Here is a 17844-nt window from a genome sequence, read left to right as displayed (position 1 = left end):
TGGGCATATGGAAGATGAAAGGGTACCAAGTCTTTCATCAAATAGGAGGCAGTAGGTAAGGGAGAGGAAGAGGGTGGGGAAGAGAGAGGTTAGAATATGCCCTTTGGCTGCTCTTTACTGTGTGGTGAAATTTCACAATATCTCACCTCATATACTATATGGGCCCTGAAAGCAGCTGGAAAGATTTAGAGACGAATGCCTCTTTTTGGTATGAGATTGCCTCTCTGCATGTTGCGAGGGCTGAGAAATTGGCTCAAATGAAAAGCCCAGAATAAGGAAAGGAGCTCGAGGCGATACGGCAGCCTAATCGGTGCCCTCTGTTAAAAGAATCAGCCACTTGACTGCTCATTAAGTAACAGCGAAACACAGGCCGGAGCCCAGGAGTGCAGATGTCTCCAAGTGATTACTTTGTGCTTTAATGAGATCATCGGCAGTGTCATGAGGTAAAATACACTCCAGCCCTCTTCTCTGGGAAGTATCAAAGCTCACAGGCTTTTAAGGAATGTCATACGTTTGAGTCATCTTTTCCGAGAGGATAAAAAAGGTGTGGTTGTATGAGGAACATGACAGTGGCTGCGCATGTATTCCATTTACTCACATTTGGCACTCCTGAGATTTTTATTTATTCGTTCAAATGCTTATGTCTTCGCCCTTCAGGGGTGTAGTGGGGAAGCTCCACCCAGCAACGTTTACAATTACAATTTCATGAAACGCAACAATATGAAAGAATGCAACCAAACAACGGCAATTAAAGCATGGGTAGGCAAACTAAGGCCCGGGGGCCGGATCCGGCCCAATAGCCTTCTAAATCCGGCCCACGGACGGTCCAGGAATCAGCGTGTTTTTACATGAGTAGGATGTGTCCTTTTATTTAAAATGCATCTCTGGGTTATTTGTGGGGCATAGGAATTCATTCATATTTTTTTTAAAAAATATAGTCCGGCCCCCCACAAGGTCTGAGGGACAGTGGACCGGCCCCTTGCTGAAAAAGTTTGCTGACCCCTGAATTAAAGCATCAAAACATCATTTGCCATAGGCAACAAAAAACCTGCTGGAATAAAACAATAGCTAATAATTAAAGAAAAATTGTGAGGTTAGGGGCAAGGTGTTCCCCAACTTAAGTTGGGGTAGGGAACATTTTTACCTGGAGGGCCCTGGTTCCTGGGCCTGGGGTTCGCTGCTCCTGATCTAGGTGCAACGACTGAGGAGATCTGCCCTCTTTTGTCCCACTCAAATGTGTTTCCATCCTAGGTAGAGCAAACGAAAGGGCTTCTTCTCATTTTGCAGAGCAAGTGGGGTGATATTAGCTAGTTACTGGTTAGTAATTGCTTTGATTGTCCTAATCATCTTAGTATTTATTTATTTTCTAAATGTTTGGTGCATGTAACAGAATATAATGTGGCTCTTTTCATTTGACTGGCATGTGGGGAATACAAACCACTACTGTAAGAACAGCTGATAAACCTGCAAGCAATTTTTGATGGATTAAAATCTCTGTCATGGAACTAATGTCCCCTATTTGACTCCAAATTGCTCCAGACCTATCCCATCTGATCAGTTCCATTCCAATTATTGTTCAGAGCTTTCCCTCCAGAGCAACCTTTTCCATAGCATTCAACCCATGATCTATCAAATCCAGATTTAATTCACTAACAGAATTTCCAGCAAAGCCAGGTTTACTTTTGCTTACTAATAAGCATAATACTCTGTAGCACACTGATTTATGTGCATGATTTACCCTAAGAGTTGCGTTTCTGCAAACATTATTTAGCCAAGGAACTGCATCTCAAAATCTGGAGAAGTGTGAATTTTGAAAGATGTCATCTCACTGGCCGAGGTGCCCTTTCAAGTGATGTGCAGGACCCCTATTATTCCTAGGCAGGCATCAGAAACAGGAAACATGTTGATCATCTGAAAGCCTAGTGGCTGTATACAGGACTGCAATAAGTTTGGTAGGGCCAGCTCTAGAGATAAATATCCTGATTCCTGAATTAGAAACAAATTCAGCTCTACATTTTGGAGTTGCCCCATAGGTGGGTTGTAAAAGTACAGAGGTACTTTGGGTTAAGTACTTAATTCGTTCTGGAAGTCCATTCTTAACCTGAAATTGTTCTTAACCTGAAGCACCACTTTAGCTAAAGGGGGCTCCCATTGCCACTGCACCACCGGAGCACAATTTCTGTTCTCATCCTGAAGCAAAGTTCTTAACCCAAGGTACTAGTTCTGGGTTAGCGGAGTCTGTAACCTGAAGTGTATGTAACCCGAGGTACCACTGTATCACATTTTTCATGGTGTAGAAATGAGCCCATCTTTGATGAAAGTGTTGACTTGTGTTTTCCTTATGGAAATTGCCAGTGAGTTATACTGGGGGGGGGGGGCGTTAATGTTGGACCCATATAATTCAAATAAAGGTGGCCGTAAAGCCCGACTATGTTTGCCAGGTGTCAGGATCTGATCCTTTTTGTTTAAGCTCATACCATTTTCCTCAATATGAAAACAATCAATGAGAAACTGTTGGCAGAGTTTAGCTTTAATGACATCTGGAAAAAAACTTGTGCCACAATAAATATGTTAGTCTTTAAGGTGCCAGGAGAGCTTGTTTTTTCAGCCACTAATGTTAATCCCATGAATGCAGTAACAGCAAGAAGGAAAAGTTTTTAGAGTTTACAGGTAATCTTTTTAGGAATCATCAAAGAGCAAAACAAATTATGAATTAGAAGGAAATTATATGGCAGATGATTCACACAGATAATTTCAGCCAAGCAAAGCACAAGTCTACATCCAGGAACAAAAGCAAAAGGCATCTCTCTGGAGCAGAAAAGATGCTTATTGTGGAAAGGCTTTAGGAGAAGCAAAAGAGGAAAGCCCAAAGGCAGTGATTACAGTCATGAATGGCTTTGAACAAAATAAATAAAATGACCGTGGTATGAGAGACCAGCTATTATACCCCTCCTTTTCCGAGGAGACACCTGTATATGTGCTTTTGTTGAGGGATGTCTGGTATGAGACTAAGCCATTGACATCAAAGTAACCTAAACAGTATAATAAGTGATGTAAAGTGATGAGCAAAGATGACATAAATCATCTGATATCCAGGGGAGAGAATGGAAACATACCTCCATAATAGGTAGTTGGCTGGGCCGTTGGCTTACAGCACCGGTAAAGTTCAAGGTGAAAGTGACAATGTCATGCCCCTTTAGGGGTTTGTGTCAAATGAAACAGGGAAATTTTACTTTTCCTGCAAGAAACTAATTGGGCATTCAAACCGGGAACATTTAAAGACGCATTTTGTAATAAGCTGCTTTAAGCATCACAAAGAAGGGGAAGTGTGGGGAACTTGTGCTTCTGCTTCACATGCTTCCGGGTTTTTCTTCTTGCTATCAGAACCACAGAACTTTAGAGTGGGAAGAGATTTCCTAGGGTGCCTAGCCTGAAATTTGCTCGATGCAGGATCTGCGGTGCAGGATGCAAGTACAACACCCCCAACATATAGCTATCCAACCCTTGGCTTAAATACCCCCAGCGGAGGATAGAACCCCACATCCTAGAGATCTGTTGATTGAATCTTGTCATTAGGAAGGTTCTCCTAACGTCTAGGAACAAAGTGCTGCCTTGACATTTTCTCCCGATTGGTTCTAGTGCTGCCCCTTGGAGCAAAATGCCCTATCTTCTGTGACTGGTGTGGAAAACCTTTGGCTCTCCAGATGAAGCTGAACTACAACTCCCATCAGCCCTAGCAAGCATGTCAATGGTTAGGGGTTATTGGAACTGTAGTTCAGCAACATCTGGAGGGCCATAGGTTCCCCACACTTACGTCTATGTAACAGCCCTGTCTGAAGATGGATGTCCTGTCTCCTTTATTCCAGTGGTGGCTCCATGTTTTGTGTGTCCTTTGGTAAGAAGCCCTCAGTTGAGCCCTCTCTGAGTGGCTCCACTTCCTCATTGCCACTGTGTGCATGGGGCAGCACCACCCACATAAGTGAATAGTGTACCTGAGTGAGTGAAAAGTGAACAGCTTTTCTGTTGCTTCTGATGTCTGTCACAGTGCAGGGAAGAAGACCATTCTCCCTTGTCTGGGGGGAATGCACAATTTGTGGGAATGTTCAGGGTGACAGGAGAGGATATATTGTCTATTAATATCCTTCCTAACTTGTGCTAGCAAGTTCCTTTACTTAGCAGAGTTACATTCCCCTTTTTACATGCACAGCAGATAGCTGGTTGCAGGCTCGTGTAAGCCTCTCACTATTATACAATTCAGTGTGTCTAAGACTGAATTGTACGTTCCTGGTAGGTTCCCTTGAGTCTCTCTTAAAAGAATAAAGACACCACAATCTTATTCAAAGTCAGTAAAAGAAGTTTACTCACATCAGTTCACAGTTGGATTCCTGAAGGCAGACTTAGTTAAAAATATGTACATGTGGATCTACCCCACATGGGGGAATAATCCCAGTGCTTCTGCTAGCTGAGAGCTAGCAGAGCAGTCCTAGCTAAAACGAAGAAGGAAGTCAAAAAGAGGAAGGGTGCTGTGTCACTCATCCTTTTGATACCTGGACAGGTTAGGTCATGGCCACCTTCTATCACATGCAAAAGGAAAGATGCTCCAGCCAGGAAGAATAGGAAGTTTCGACTGGCTGGACCAAACATTCCCTCGCATGTCTTCTCTGGCATTACAAGGAATGTTGTACTTGACTGCCTCTCATGGATCACATCCCACACAATCCCCATACAAGGGCTGCATATATAGAGGGAGGAGTAGTGCATATATGCAGCCCACAATAGACCATGTAATGCAAAATGGGCTGACGTCCACAGATGTTCTTCCTTAAGGGAAAGGGAGCCTTCATAGCTGCCAAAGGGTGCAAGTATAGAACTGTCTCTCCACTGCAGCCATTGGAAAAGCACACTTGGCGTAGGATGTCCTGGCCCACATTGGAGCCCCTTCTCTGGGTCTCTGACTATGAGGGTAATTGTGCGATTGAAATCAATATGGGGAGAAATAAATATACACAGAGGATAATAAAAAACCTCTCTCTGTGGGCTTTCGGCTGAGTGCCTCGGATCATCAGCATCTCCTGCATGGCATGGAAATGGTTTGTCATCAGGAGTTCAGCGTGTGGCATGTGCCGAAGAGATAAGATCTCTATTTCCCCCCTTACCTCCCAAATTAACATGCTAATACATTGTCCCCAAAGAAACGAGGAACATAATCAAGCCCTAAGTACATAATTATTCCTATTTCCAATTTAACATTATCTAGCTGGGGCGGCTTGAACTCAGGCGGGAAGCCAGTTTCGTCTTCCTTTTATATGTTCTCCGTGCCAGTTGCCTCGGGTGCCTCCCTGCCTGCATTATATGAGCATAAACTAGGCACATGGTCTCCACCGGTATCATATATTTGGAATTTATTTTCTCAGATGCTGTGCGACCGAATATAATCCTTTGGCAGGGAAGTTGGTGGGCGGGGGCAGTGGGTGGAGGGAGAGTAGGCGCTCGTTGATGGCATGAAGTCTCCTGTTTGGAGCCATTTACTTTAACACAAAGCACACATGATGCCGTAGCTCAGAGCTGCACTCCTGAGCTGTCATCTCTAAATTGTGGAGGTCACCGCAGGGATTGCCGGCATGTTAATTATGTCAAACAAAGGAGACAGTGACTGATTTCATATTGTCAAAGGAGATAAAGTTGTATGCTCGTGAGGCTGTGGCAAATATGAAGGGTAACTCTGCAGAAAATGCCTTTGACCGATTCCCACTAAATGCCCGGAATTGTGTAAAAATAGGATCACACGAAACAAGTTGGTGTTTGTGTGTGTCTCATGCTCTGTAGCAATCTCATCATATTTAGTTTATATGCAAATAGTTGTTAAAAACGAGGGGTTTGTACGTGCCTCAAGGTTTTCCTTTCATCTGTATCTGTGCTTAGGAAAACAACACTGATTTGCTTCTGAGTCACTCCATCCACTTTGATTTGCAATTTGGCTCCTAAGATGATGTTTAGAAAATGAAGTTCTGTGATCCTCATTCTCTCTTACGGAGAATCTAAATACAGCTATGATCTTCCTGCCACTTTTAGCCAAACCAAGTTAAATTTGTAGGTCCAGGGAGGCTCTCCAGAATGGATTAAGCTGGCCACACCGTAGATAAACAAGTCTATGGGCTCTTATTTATTTCATACCTATTGCCTATTGGGATCAAGCAGGAACCTTCACTTTACTCTTTTCAGTGCCTGCTAAAAACATTCCTGTTTAGGCAAACCGACCCAGATGCTTAGAAACCTGAGGTAATTTTAATCTGTTTTGGTATTTTAACTGTTGTATTTTTCAAAGTAGAGTTGTAATGTTTCTTGATTTTACTGTTTAATCTTTTTGCAAACCGCTTTGTTGGTTGCACCCATCAGTTCCTCACAGGTGCATGCAGCCAAAGCAGAAGGATTTAACCTCTCACTCATCAGCCAGTGAGTGATGGTTAAATCCTGCTCAAAACGCTGCAGGAGTGAACTCACCATTCATCTGCTGAAGAGCAGAGTCCAGTCCTTCTTGGAGTTGCTGCGCCAATGCGTTCTTTGCAGACAGTAGGATAGGACTCTCTCTCACCCCACTGGTCAACTCTGAGGGATAGGCAGGCCTGCCCACCTATCAGTGCTTGATGTTATTATGATGTCAGATGATTGACATGTAGGTGTCTCCATCTGGCTGTCAAAGTTTGCCCACAGGGTGAAGGTGTGGGGAGAAAAAAATACACTTGGAAAGAGGGCACAGAGGAGTGTGACTGTGGGTAGAAATCTCCTATTTTAGCAGAGCTGGGATATATTCTCTGTACTAAAGTTAAGAGCGCTATATTTTGCTCTGCTTATTTCTGCCCATGGTTTCTCTCTGGCCACACCCACTTTTCACCTCTGACCACTGGGATACAGCCAGTGTTGCCTATTATGGGATGGAACCCTCAGGCTGAAAATGATGTCTCACCCCGATATAGAGTATACTGAGAACCCATTGCTATTGTTAAATGCAGTAACTTACAAATCTCAGACAGATTTCAATCACCTGGAAGCCTGAAGCAGACCATGTTGTCTTATGTCAATAACATTTTGCACAAGCCCCTCAGGTGAAGATAGACTGGAGGGGTGTCCTGTAGCTGCCTGAAACCCAATACTTCCTTCCTTGCAGGATTAGAGTCATATTGTCAATATCATGTCAATGTGAAATGGAAACAGCAGTGTTTACAAAATTAACAAATGGACTTCAAGTTAAACACTGGGCAATTTGTGAGACAGCCTTGACCAGTCTCAAGGGATTGCTTGCAGGTGAACGTTCTGTTTTTCTTTCTGGATTGACTTACATTAACATCATGTCATTTTAAATTGCTTTTCTTGGGAAAATAGGCTGGCGGCATCATTTTAATACCCCGAGTGCTCTTTCTATTAACTTTCCTTTCTACTTTGCTTTTACTATGAAAAATCTAGGGACTGGGAGAAATTTGATGTTTGTTTGCTTTTTAATGAGCAAATACATAAGTTTCACTTCTTGAACTGACACACGAACCGAAGCACAGCTATCCTTTGAAATTTGCAGTTCTCTGAATTTTGTGATGCAGTTTGCCAGCAAAACACTGTGCAGAAAAATGCACGTATTAGGCAAAAGTGTCCATACATTAATGAAAACAGCATACAAAAAATGCATCACAGTAGGGAACGTTGTTTGCAAAAAAATATGTCTAGAGTCAAAACAGCTTGCAAATATGTGCATATTGGGAGAAATTTATTCTAAAATGCTGGTGAATTTTCATGAGGATTTAGAGAGAAAATTGGAAAGGTGGAGAACTGAATTTAAGACAGGGAAAATGAGAAACTGAGGAAAAATTGAATTGACAGATCCATGCAACACATTGGGTGTATTTTCACCCACACCTAGTTAATACAGAAAGAGAAGAAAACTATCGTGTTGCAGGCAGTATATACCACATTGCATAGTTACAGTTTTTTGGGGCAAGTACAAGTTCTGAATTGCTATGTGGGGAGGAATCTGTACACTGGTCAGTAGCCAGTTTTGTTGTGTGGGGCTGCTTTGAGAAAGGGGGAATGCAGCAGCAGGTCAGACGGATGGGAGTGGACTGCCTACTTGGCTTCCCAACATCACTGCTGGCTTCTGAGAGGGAGAGGGGAAGGGTAGGCACCAGGCAGCTGAGTGCGGTGTGAGCACAGTAACTGGTAGTTACTGGCAAGCCGGTAAGCAATGCAGCAAGCTCAGTCCACATGGCCTAGCCATCTTCTGCTGCCTAACTGCTTTCTCAAAACAGCTCACACAACAAAACTAGGATGGCTTCCCATCAAATTGTTCAATAAGTAGGTACAGTGTATCTCGGGTTAAGAACATGATTCATTCTGGAGATCCGTTCTTAACCTGAAACTGTTCTTAACCTGAGATACCACTTTAGCTAATGGGGCTTCCCGCTGCCGCAGCACAATTTCTGTTCTCATCCTGAAGCAAAGTTCTTAAGATGAGGTACTATTTCTGCGTTAGCGGGGTCTGTAACCTGAAGTGTCTGTAACCTGAAGTGTCTGTAACCTGAAGTGTCTGTAACCCAAGGTACTACTGTACTGATAATAGAAAACAGCTTATATATAAACAGTAGCCTGCTGCTGTACCTGGTGAGCAAACACCCATTTAATGCTGTAATCTGCCCTGGGGCCTTAGAGTGGGCAGTAAATCAATCAATCAATCAATCAATCAATCAATCAATCAATTATAGATTTGCCAACTTTTTTGAAGCCCCTGCGCATGTCCATTTAATAGCAACTTGATATCCAGATAAATGTAAAGGTAACCCTGACCATTGGGTCCAGTGGTGACCGACTCTGGGGTTGCAGCGCTCATCTCGCTTTATTGGCCGAGGGAGCCGGCGTACAGCTTCCAGGTCATGTGGCCAGCATGACTAAGCCACTTTTGGCGAACTAGAGCAGCACACGGAAATGCCATTTACCTTCCCACCAGAGTGGTACCTATTTATCTACTTGCACTTTGACATGCTTTCGAACTGCTAGGTTGGCAGGAGCAGGGACCGAGCAACGGGAGCTCACCCCGTTGTGGGGATTCGAACCGCCGACCTTCTGATTGGCAAGTCCTAGACTCTGTGGTTTAACCCACAGCGCCACCATATTCGATGGTGATTGTGCTTTTCTCAAAGCTGTGTTTGCTGACTTCTGCATATCACGCCATTGTCAAAGGCAGAGGAACATCCTGTACTATTTTTTCCTGGCCAGTTGGCAACCCTGCATTGTGCTGATTTAAACATGCTACTAAAACGAGGCGCAGCTAATGACCAGACCTGTGCCTACTATCCCTTCCCTGCTCCCCAGATTTCACCCAAATTATGCTGGAGGGATTAAAGTGACATCCTGAAACCGTATTAAAATGTACATGTCTTGTTTGTTTACTTTTGAGGTCTCCCTATGATCATAGCTTGCTTGGATCTAATCATGCGATTTGCTAGCTCTTGTCACTCGCCTCCCACCCTTTTATGTATATCCCGCAAGTTTTCAAAAGCCCATCTATCAGCATCTTGAGAGTTTCTTCAAAAGATCATGTAGTGTCTAGAAAACAGATCTGCCAGACAGGCTTGTCGTATACACACATATTTTGTTATTAAATGTGTTCAGGCATGAATTTTGGCAGGGTTTCTTCACAGCTCTCTTGAACTTTACTTGACACCTTTTGTGGCACGTAATATATCTGCGAAGCAGTACTAAGGAAGGGGGTTTAACTCTTTTCATTATGAGCCCACAGTTCCCTTCTGTAAATATTGTCTGGAGGACATCACTGACTAATCATTATACCAAATGGAGAGATCTGGGCTGCAGGAGTTCTGGACCAAATTGACTGCTTCTGCGGTTTTATTTAACTGCACGGTGTCGGGAGAAAGTTAGGAATGTGGGGCTCTGTCACCGCAACACTGTGACAAGAGAGAGAGAGAGAGGCGATGTTTCTGAAACAGGAAATACCTTGAGGTCCAGAATTGTTGGTAGGCTTGGCCAACAAGCCAGAAAAACAGTGGGGAAGCCAGTCATCCAAAACGACAAAGAGTGATATACTATTTTTCTCACACCCATATATAAAATAGACATAGATAAAGATATGGATTTATATCACTAGTGGGTAGCTCCCCCAAAAGGTAGTCAGCTGAATATTGTGGTCTGGACATACTCCGAGACATTGTGATAGCTATACATGTGTGAACACGAGACATATAAGAGTAAACATCACAGCACAAAGGGCAGCCTACACTCCAATGCTCAGCAAGCCAAGCCACATTCAAAAATTTGGGCTGGGTAAATTTGGGTTTGGCCTGAAATTAAGGAGCGGGGGAGGGATTTTTGCAGTGAGAGCCAGGAACATGATGCTCAGTTCAGACAGTCTTCTGAATGGAATTGTTTAGCCCATGGTTTAGAGACTCGTCCTCTTTCTTCTCCTTTCACACAGGCCTTTCCATCCGATGTTCCTACTTAGTGCCCCTTTGTTGTTGTTTAGTCGTTTAGTTGTGTCCGACTCTTCATGACCCCCTGGACCAGAGCACGCCAAGCACTCCTGTCTTCCACTGCCTCCTGCAGTTTGGTCAAACTCATGCTGGTAGCTTCAAGAACACCATCCAACCATCTCGTCCTCTGTCGTCCCCTTCTCCTTGCGCCCTCCATCTTTCCCAACATCAGGGTCTTTTCCAAGGAGTCTTCTCTTCTCATGAGGTGGCCAAAGTATTGGAGCCTCAGCTTCATGATCTGTCCTTCCAGTGAGCACTCAGGGCTGATTTAGTGCCCCTATCTATAGCTAATTTGGCAAGCTATGTTTCGTGCTCATCCCCAGCAAACCAGGATCAGAAAATGTGTGCATTGCAAAACAGGGGAATGAGTATACCGAGAGACTTGGGTTTTCTAGCACCTTAGACAGCAAATCAACCCCCTTTGCACCCTGCCCTGCCAGCCTCTGCTGCCTGCCTGCTACCTGTGGAGTCACAGTAGCATCGTTCCACAAGCATGGCACTCCCCTTCCTGCAGCAGCCAATGGGAAGCCATGAAACAGGAAGTCCAAGGGTAGGGAGGATCTGGGATCCCGAGTCAGCCCTGCTGCCATCACATGACAGCATCCAAGACCAATCACTGTGCCATCTCCAAACTGGCACAGCAATCCACCAATCCCTAACTTCCACTTCAGCCAAGTAGGAAAGGAACTTAGCGCCGCAGCCTTTCTATTCTAAAGAAGATCTCATTTAATTCTGCGTAGGTCTGATCCTGTAAAAATAAAAATAAAAATTGCCTTCTTGAGCATAAGTGAAAAAATTCAAGGTGCGCCTAGCATTTCTGAGTCATCTACTGTATGTAATATTAAAAAAAAGTGTTCAGGCAACTTGTAATTTAAAACAAATATACAACTCGCTGTAACAAATCAAAACTATGCAAACTTCACGATAGCTCATAGAATTCAACAACTAGCAGAATCCCCCCAGTGAACGCAGAGACACATGGAAACTCAGATCAATCAAGCAAACCACACTAAACAATATTAAAATGCTGGCTGGCAAGGCATGTAAAATTGCTATAAATGCTGAAAACTCTGTAAAAGCCTGGGAAAGCTTTTACAGAGAAGGAAAGCCTTCACCTAATTAATTCTGATGTACATGTGTGAGAGGGTTTCAGTGAGTTCCGGTGACTCCACTAGATCTTACATGAGAGTTCACCCTAAATGGTCTTGCCCCAAAACAGCACTGTGATTGGCCACCACTGGCAGAGTTGGGGGGACAGGGAGGAACGCCTGGGGTTCTTCTGCAACCCGAGGCAGCTGTGACAGCTCCAAGTCCAGAGTATATGTTTGGTATTAATTATGGTTCTTATTTTCAACCTGCAAATGATATGTACCATATTGGCCCGAATATACCATAAGCTGCACTTTTTTCCCAAATTCCGACCGTGAAATGTTAAAGTGCGGCTTAAATTCACGAACTTACAAAAATTGGCTTTTACGATATCGCTGCTGACATATGGTAAAACAGAACAAAAAAATGTTTTATTGCCAATTTGCGAGCTTGAGTGCCTGCAGAATTGTAGCAACTAAATAGCAATTTGCGATTTTAGTGATTGTACGGTATCTTTTGCGGACTTGCAAGATCAAAGGCTGAAGCTGGCTTGGAGTTACAATTCTACCAACTGCAACTTCATCTGAGTGGATGAAGTCCGGAAAATTACAGCAGCTTGCCTCTGTTTTGTTATTTATTTTATGTGCGTGCACACACCTAATGCTGCATTATTTATGAATCATTTCCCATGAGGCATCCCAAAGAGATTTACAAAATAATAATATATATAAAACAATTACAAATAAAAACATATTATCAATTAAAACAACTGCATATATAAAAACAAAAATGAATATAAAAACAGATCAAAGCAGCCACACATATATAAATTCAATTAATTTTTTTTTCAAATAAATTTTCTGAAATTTTCAATTATACACCTCAAAATCAACATTTTACATACTGTTAGATATCCAGCAACTTCCCTCCTTCTCCTTCCATGCTTCATTCTGTTTATCTTTCATTCCTGGATATTTGACTATAATCATAGAATCATAGAGTTGGAAGAGACCACAAGGGCCATCGAGTCCAACCCCCTGCCAAGCAGGAAACACCATCAGAGCACTCCTGACATATGGTTGTCAAGCCTCTGCTTAAAGACCTTCAAAGAAGGAGACTCCACCACACTCCTTGGCAGCAAATTCCACTGTCGAACAGCTCTTACTGTCAGGAAGTTCTTCCTAATGTTTAGGTGGAATCTTCTTTCTTGTAGTTTGGAACCATTGCTCCCTGTCCGTTTCTCAGGAGCAGCAGAAAACAACCTTTCTCCCTCTTCTATGTGACATCCTTTTATATATTTGAACATGGCTGTCATATCACCCCTTAACCTCCTCTTCTCCAGGCTAAACATGCCCAGCTCCCTTAGCCGTTCCTCATAAGGCATCGTTTCCAGGCCTTTGACCATTTTGGTTGCCCTCCTCTGGACACGTTCCAGTTTGTCAGTGTCCTTCTTGAACTGTGGTGCCCAGAACTGGACACAGTACTCCAGGTGAGGTCTGACCAGAGCAGAATACAGTGGCACTATTACTTCCCTTGATCTAGATGCTATACTCCTATTGATTCAGCCCAGAATTGCATTGGCTTTTTTAGCTGCCGCGTCACACTGTTGGCTCATGTCAAGTTTGTGGTCAACCAAGACTCCTAGATCCTTTTCACATGTACTGCTCTCAAGCCAGGTGTCACCCATCTTGTATTTGTGCCTCTCATTTTTTTTGCCCAAGTGCAATACTTTACATTTCACCCTGTTAAAATTCATCTTGTTTGTTTTGGCCCAGTTCTCTAATCTGTCAAGGTCGTTTTGAAGTGTGATCCTTGATGATTCTTTGCATCAAAATGAGTGAGGTGGAAAAACACATAATAACAGCCTAACTTGGGTAATTTATGTGATTTACGTAAGTTGCACAATCTTATAAAGTGATATAATCAGGTGAATTACATATGTTCACTATGGTGGACAGTGAATAACACACTTTGGGTGGAATAATAATAATAATAATAATAATAATAATTTTTATTTATATCCCGCCCTCCCCAGCCGAAGCCGGGCTCAGGGCGGCTAACAACAATCAAATAATCAAACAGTCAAATAATCCAACATTCTAAAAACATTTCATTATAAAAATTAATTAAAATCAAATTGATGGCAACCGTTAAGCAAAATTCTGTGCAGGTTGCCAGAGGAGGGAGTCAGGCTGCGCCCTGACCAAAGGCCTGGTGGAACAGCTCTGCCTTGCAGGCCCTGCGGAAAGATGTCAGGTCCTGCAGGGCCCTTGTCTCTTGTGACAGAGCGTTCCACCAGATTGGAGCCGCAGCCGAGAAGGCCCTGGCTCTAGTTGAGGCCAGCCTAACCTCTCTGAGGCCTGGGACCTTCAGGATGTTAATAATAATAATAATAATAATAATAATAATAATAATAATAATAATATCTTTATTGTCATTGCCCCCTCTCAGGGACAACGAAATTACTTGTTTTTATGTTTTTATTTGCAGACCGTAGGTTCCTCTGTGGGGCATACCAGGAGAGGCAGTCCCGTAGGTACGAGGGTCCTAGGCCGTGAAGGGCCTTAAAGAAGTAGAACTGCAGTGGAATGGAGTGGAATGGAGGACAGGGCTTCATGCAAAGAATTCATTGCAGAACACAAAATGATTCCATCCTTGGTCTGATCCAATAGGCCTCTTCTTTTTTTTCTTTCTTCTTTTATATTTGACTGAATCTCTCTCTCTCTCCCCCCCCCCCCATGGTAAATCTTTATTGGTTTAAAATACAGACGTAAATGATCATTTACAATGAAGGTAAGTATAGAAAAATTCAATACAGAAGAAAAAACATCACGGCGTAAGAATAAGAAAAAAGTTAAAAAGACAAAAAAGAAAAGAAAGAAAAGACGAAGGAAAAAGAAAAAACAAACCAAAAATTTATACAAAATCATGTCCAAGCAGAACTTGAATGATACTTCTGAACAAAAATGAATGAAACAAATAGTGGAATACATTAAAAAAGGTTATAACGCAAAGCTGTGCGACAAAACCATGATAATAGAAATAGTATAATGAGAAGGATTAGAAGTTTTAAGCAGAAATTTTTATACAATAGGCCTCTTCTTATGCTGGGAAAGAGGATAAGTGGCTGTCGGTGGGTGGGTGGGTGTTTTGGGCTTTTTCAGCAACAAGTCAGCTTTTTTTTTTTTAAAAAAAAGTTTATTTCTGCCTTCAGCCTGTCCTAGCAAAGTTATCAGGGAGAAGAGCAAGAGGGCTGTCAGCTAACTACCCAAATACGGAGGTGGGTTGGATGTTTATCTTCTGGGTTTTCTTGTTATTTGGACATGCATTGCTGTTATGGTCACTGGCTGAAGCAGAAAAACGCTGCCTTACATACACACACACACACACACACACACACACACACATATATATATATATATATATATATATATATATATATATATATATATATGGCAACCAGAAGCATTTTTGTTAGGGATTGTAGGACAAGACCTGCCAAGGAAAATAAAGAACTTATTTATGTATGCTACAACAGCGGCAAGAGTCTTGTTAGCACAAGGATGGAAGAATGAGGAAATCCCAACGAAAGATCAGTGGCAGGAAAAATCGATGAGCTCTGCGGAATTGGCCAAATTGACATACAAACTGCGTGATAAGGACAATTGTGATTTCAAGGAAGAATGGGGACATTTTTTTACAAATCACCTAAAAAGACAACAAAATGATCTGGACTCCTTGGCACGTTTTGAAGAAACACCCACAAATTTATTAGTTGAACACATGATAGATAAGGCAAGGATATGTACAATTTTATATCATGGAGAACAATATGTGCAAAGAAACCAGAGAGGGGAGCTGAAGGAAGTCCTGGGTGAGTGAGAGAGGGAGGGATGGGGCTGGAGGGGGGGAAATGTAATTGATTATTTGGAGTGATAATTTGTTATGCTGAAATTGTTTAATATTTTTTTTAAGGCAACCCTGTCCAACCACGAACAGCTGGAGGGTATGTTGCCATCTTAGACACAGCTTCAGTATGTGCAGCACTATATAGGAAGATTGGCACAAAGGTCTATCAAAATGGATATAGCGGGAAGGTAGGCAAGTCTCCTTTGGTAATTCTTCACAGAACTCTAGCCGAATGTTGCCATCAGTTTGGTTTGAACTGATTGTAGAATGAATTGATTTTAGAAAGCTGTATTATTTTACTGTTGTTAGCCACTCTGAGCCCGGCTTCGGCTGGGGAGGGCGGGATATAAATAAAATAAATTATTATTATTATTATTATTATTATTATTATTATTATTATTATATTTGTTTCCTTAACCGGGAGAAGTGTGATTGCCCTCAGCGATGCAGTTACAATGGCCGTGTACATTCCTGTTAGTCTTCTGCCAAGCTGGACAAAGTTCACGCAAATGTTGTTTATAAAGCTAAAGCCATTTCTTCAAGAAAAGGAAAGTTCCCTCCCTCCCGTTCTTCCTTTCCTTTCCTTGTTTGCCTCCACACCCCTGCTCTGTCTGTCCGTCCCACCCCCCACCCCCCGAGTGTGGACAAATGGCAAGAGGTGATAAGAGACATGGTTCCCCTTCAGGCTGTGAAGCTGAGAAGCTTATTGATAGATTTATTATGCAGGACTTGGTGCACTCTTGGAAACTATATTTAAACTAAACTTCAGCTTTCTTTGTGAAACTGAAACGGAGAGGTCAGGGATTAATGACGGGACCTCCTCTCTCTGCAAGGCTAGAGATGGGCTAGCTCAAACTGACGGCTGGGTGCATGTCTCCTACAAAACAAGGGAAGGAAAGAAAAAGAGGAGGATACTGTCAGATGTTCATTTGTGATTGATTTGGCTTTGGAGCGGAAACAAATTTGCTTGCGGTTTATATAGATGGCACCATCCATGTGCATGGCGCTTTGTAGCAACTTTTGCCAGCTGTGGACCAAAACATCTGGTTATAAAGTACCAGCAGAAAGTACCCAGCGCTGCTCAGGAATTCTAAGAAGTCCAAAGAAATACTGTACTGAGATTTATAAACAGATAATGTAATTTGTTATTTTCTAGGATAAAGTGATGGGGAAGGAGACTCTGAGTCTTTGTCTGCTGAAGCACCCCGCAACCAAACTGCAGAGAACAGGAGGGTTCAGTCCTGCTGGGTGCTGCTTCACCAATGCATTCCCCGTGGGAAATATAGGATTGCACCCTCTCACTCCATGACCTCAGGCATCCACTGGTTGGTGGATATGCAAGCGAGGTCTTTAGATGCAGAGCTGAAGCCACTTCACTGTAGTGGGTTCAAGTGTTCTTATGTCTTCCTTTTGTAGCTTGCTATGTTTATTTGCTGGCTGCCTTATATGCATAAAAATGATTTTGTTGCTGTTGTTTTAAGCTGCGTCAGTTTTAAGCTGCCATGGAAAGGTGGCTATAAATATTTTAAACAGATAATAATGCACAGTTAATAATAGATAAGTAATATTCCCCAGGTTGGAATATTAATTAAATATTTGCTATTCAGCACTTAAACATCCAAACATCTCACAGCAACAGCCAGGGCTAGACAGAAGCACACCTCTGACATTGTCGGACAAAGGGCATGCAATAACAACCAGAACAATATCTGAAAGATGATGACCTGCGATTATAATTTAGTCTGTTTTTAAAATGCAGACACCATTCATTCATCTGATCAAAGCGGGTAAACTCTGAGGTCAACACTTAGAGGGTGGGTGGTCAAATTGCCAGGTCCTGAATCTTTGCAGAAATTCATGCGCTTGAACTTTTTTTGATATGAAACAGTTTTCAACTGCCTGCTGTAGGTGCATGAACTGTGCAATAGTAGCTAGAGGAAATGGTGTGTAAACATTTTCCCACAAACACCAGCACAAAGGGATTATGCAGGGGGAAAGCGGCCGACATGAGGAAACCTGATCCTGTTGCAAATCTTTCTCCCCACCCCCAAATGTCTCGTGCTGCTGTTTGGTGGGGGTGGAAGAAGAGCAATAAGAGATGTCCAAACTGTACCTCACCTGACTACCTCCCACAGCTGTTTGCAATAGTAAATGCATAATTATAATTATAATTATAAAGGACCCCTTCAGTTGCAGGGGTGTCAAGCAACATCTGCACAGAGCCGAGAGTTTCTCTGTAGAGAAGGCAAGACGCACACCCCTCGCAGCTGCCAGCCCTCCCCCTTTGCAAAGGAGGCAGAGCTGGCCTTACAGAGCC

The 17844-nt window shown here is 42.7% G+C and overlaps 1 long non-coding RNA gene across 1 annotated transcript; it reads left to right on the top strand.

Moving 5' to 3' along the window:
• Window positions 1-101: 101 nt before the first annotated feature.
• On the top strand, window positions 102-17050 carry LOC310842147. Its single transcript, XR_014562929.1, has 3 exons — window positions 102-443; window positions 15594-15715; window positions 16684-17050. It is a non-coding gene; the product is annotated as an uncharacterized lncRNA (long non-coding RNA).
• The last annotated feature ends 794 nt before the right edge of the window (window positions 17051-17844 follow it).

This window comes from Podarcis gaigeae (assembly GCF_964106915.1).
Source record: "Podarcis gaigeae genome assembly, chromosome: 3".
Classification (NCBI taxonomy): Eukaryota; Metazoa; Chordata; class Lepidosauria; order Squamata; family Lacertidae; genus Podarcis; species Podarcis gaigeae.
Note: the sequence above shows the minus strand (reverse complement) of the source record. Positions and strands in the feature narration are given on the sequence as shown.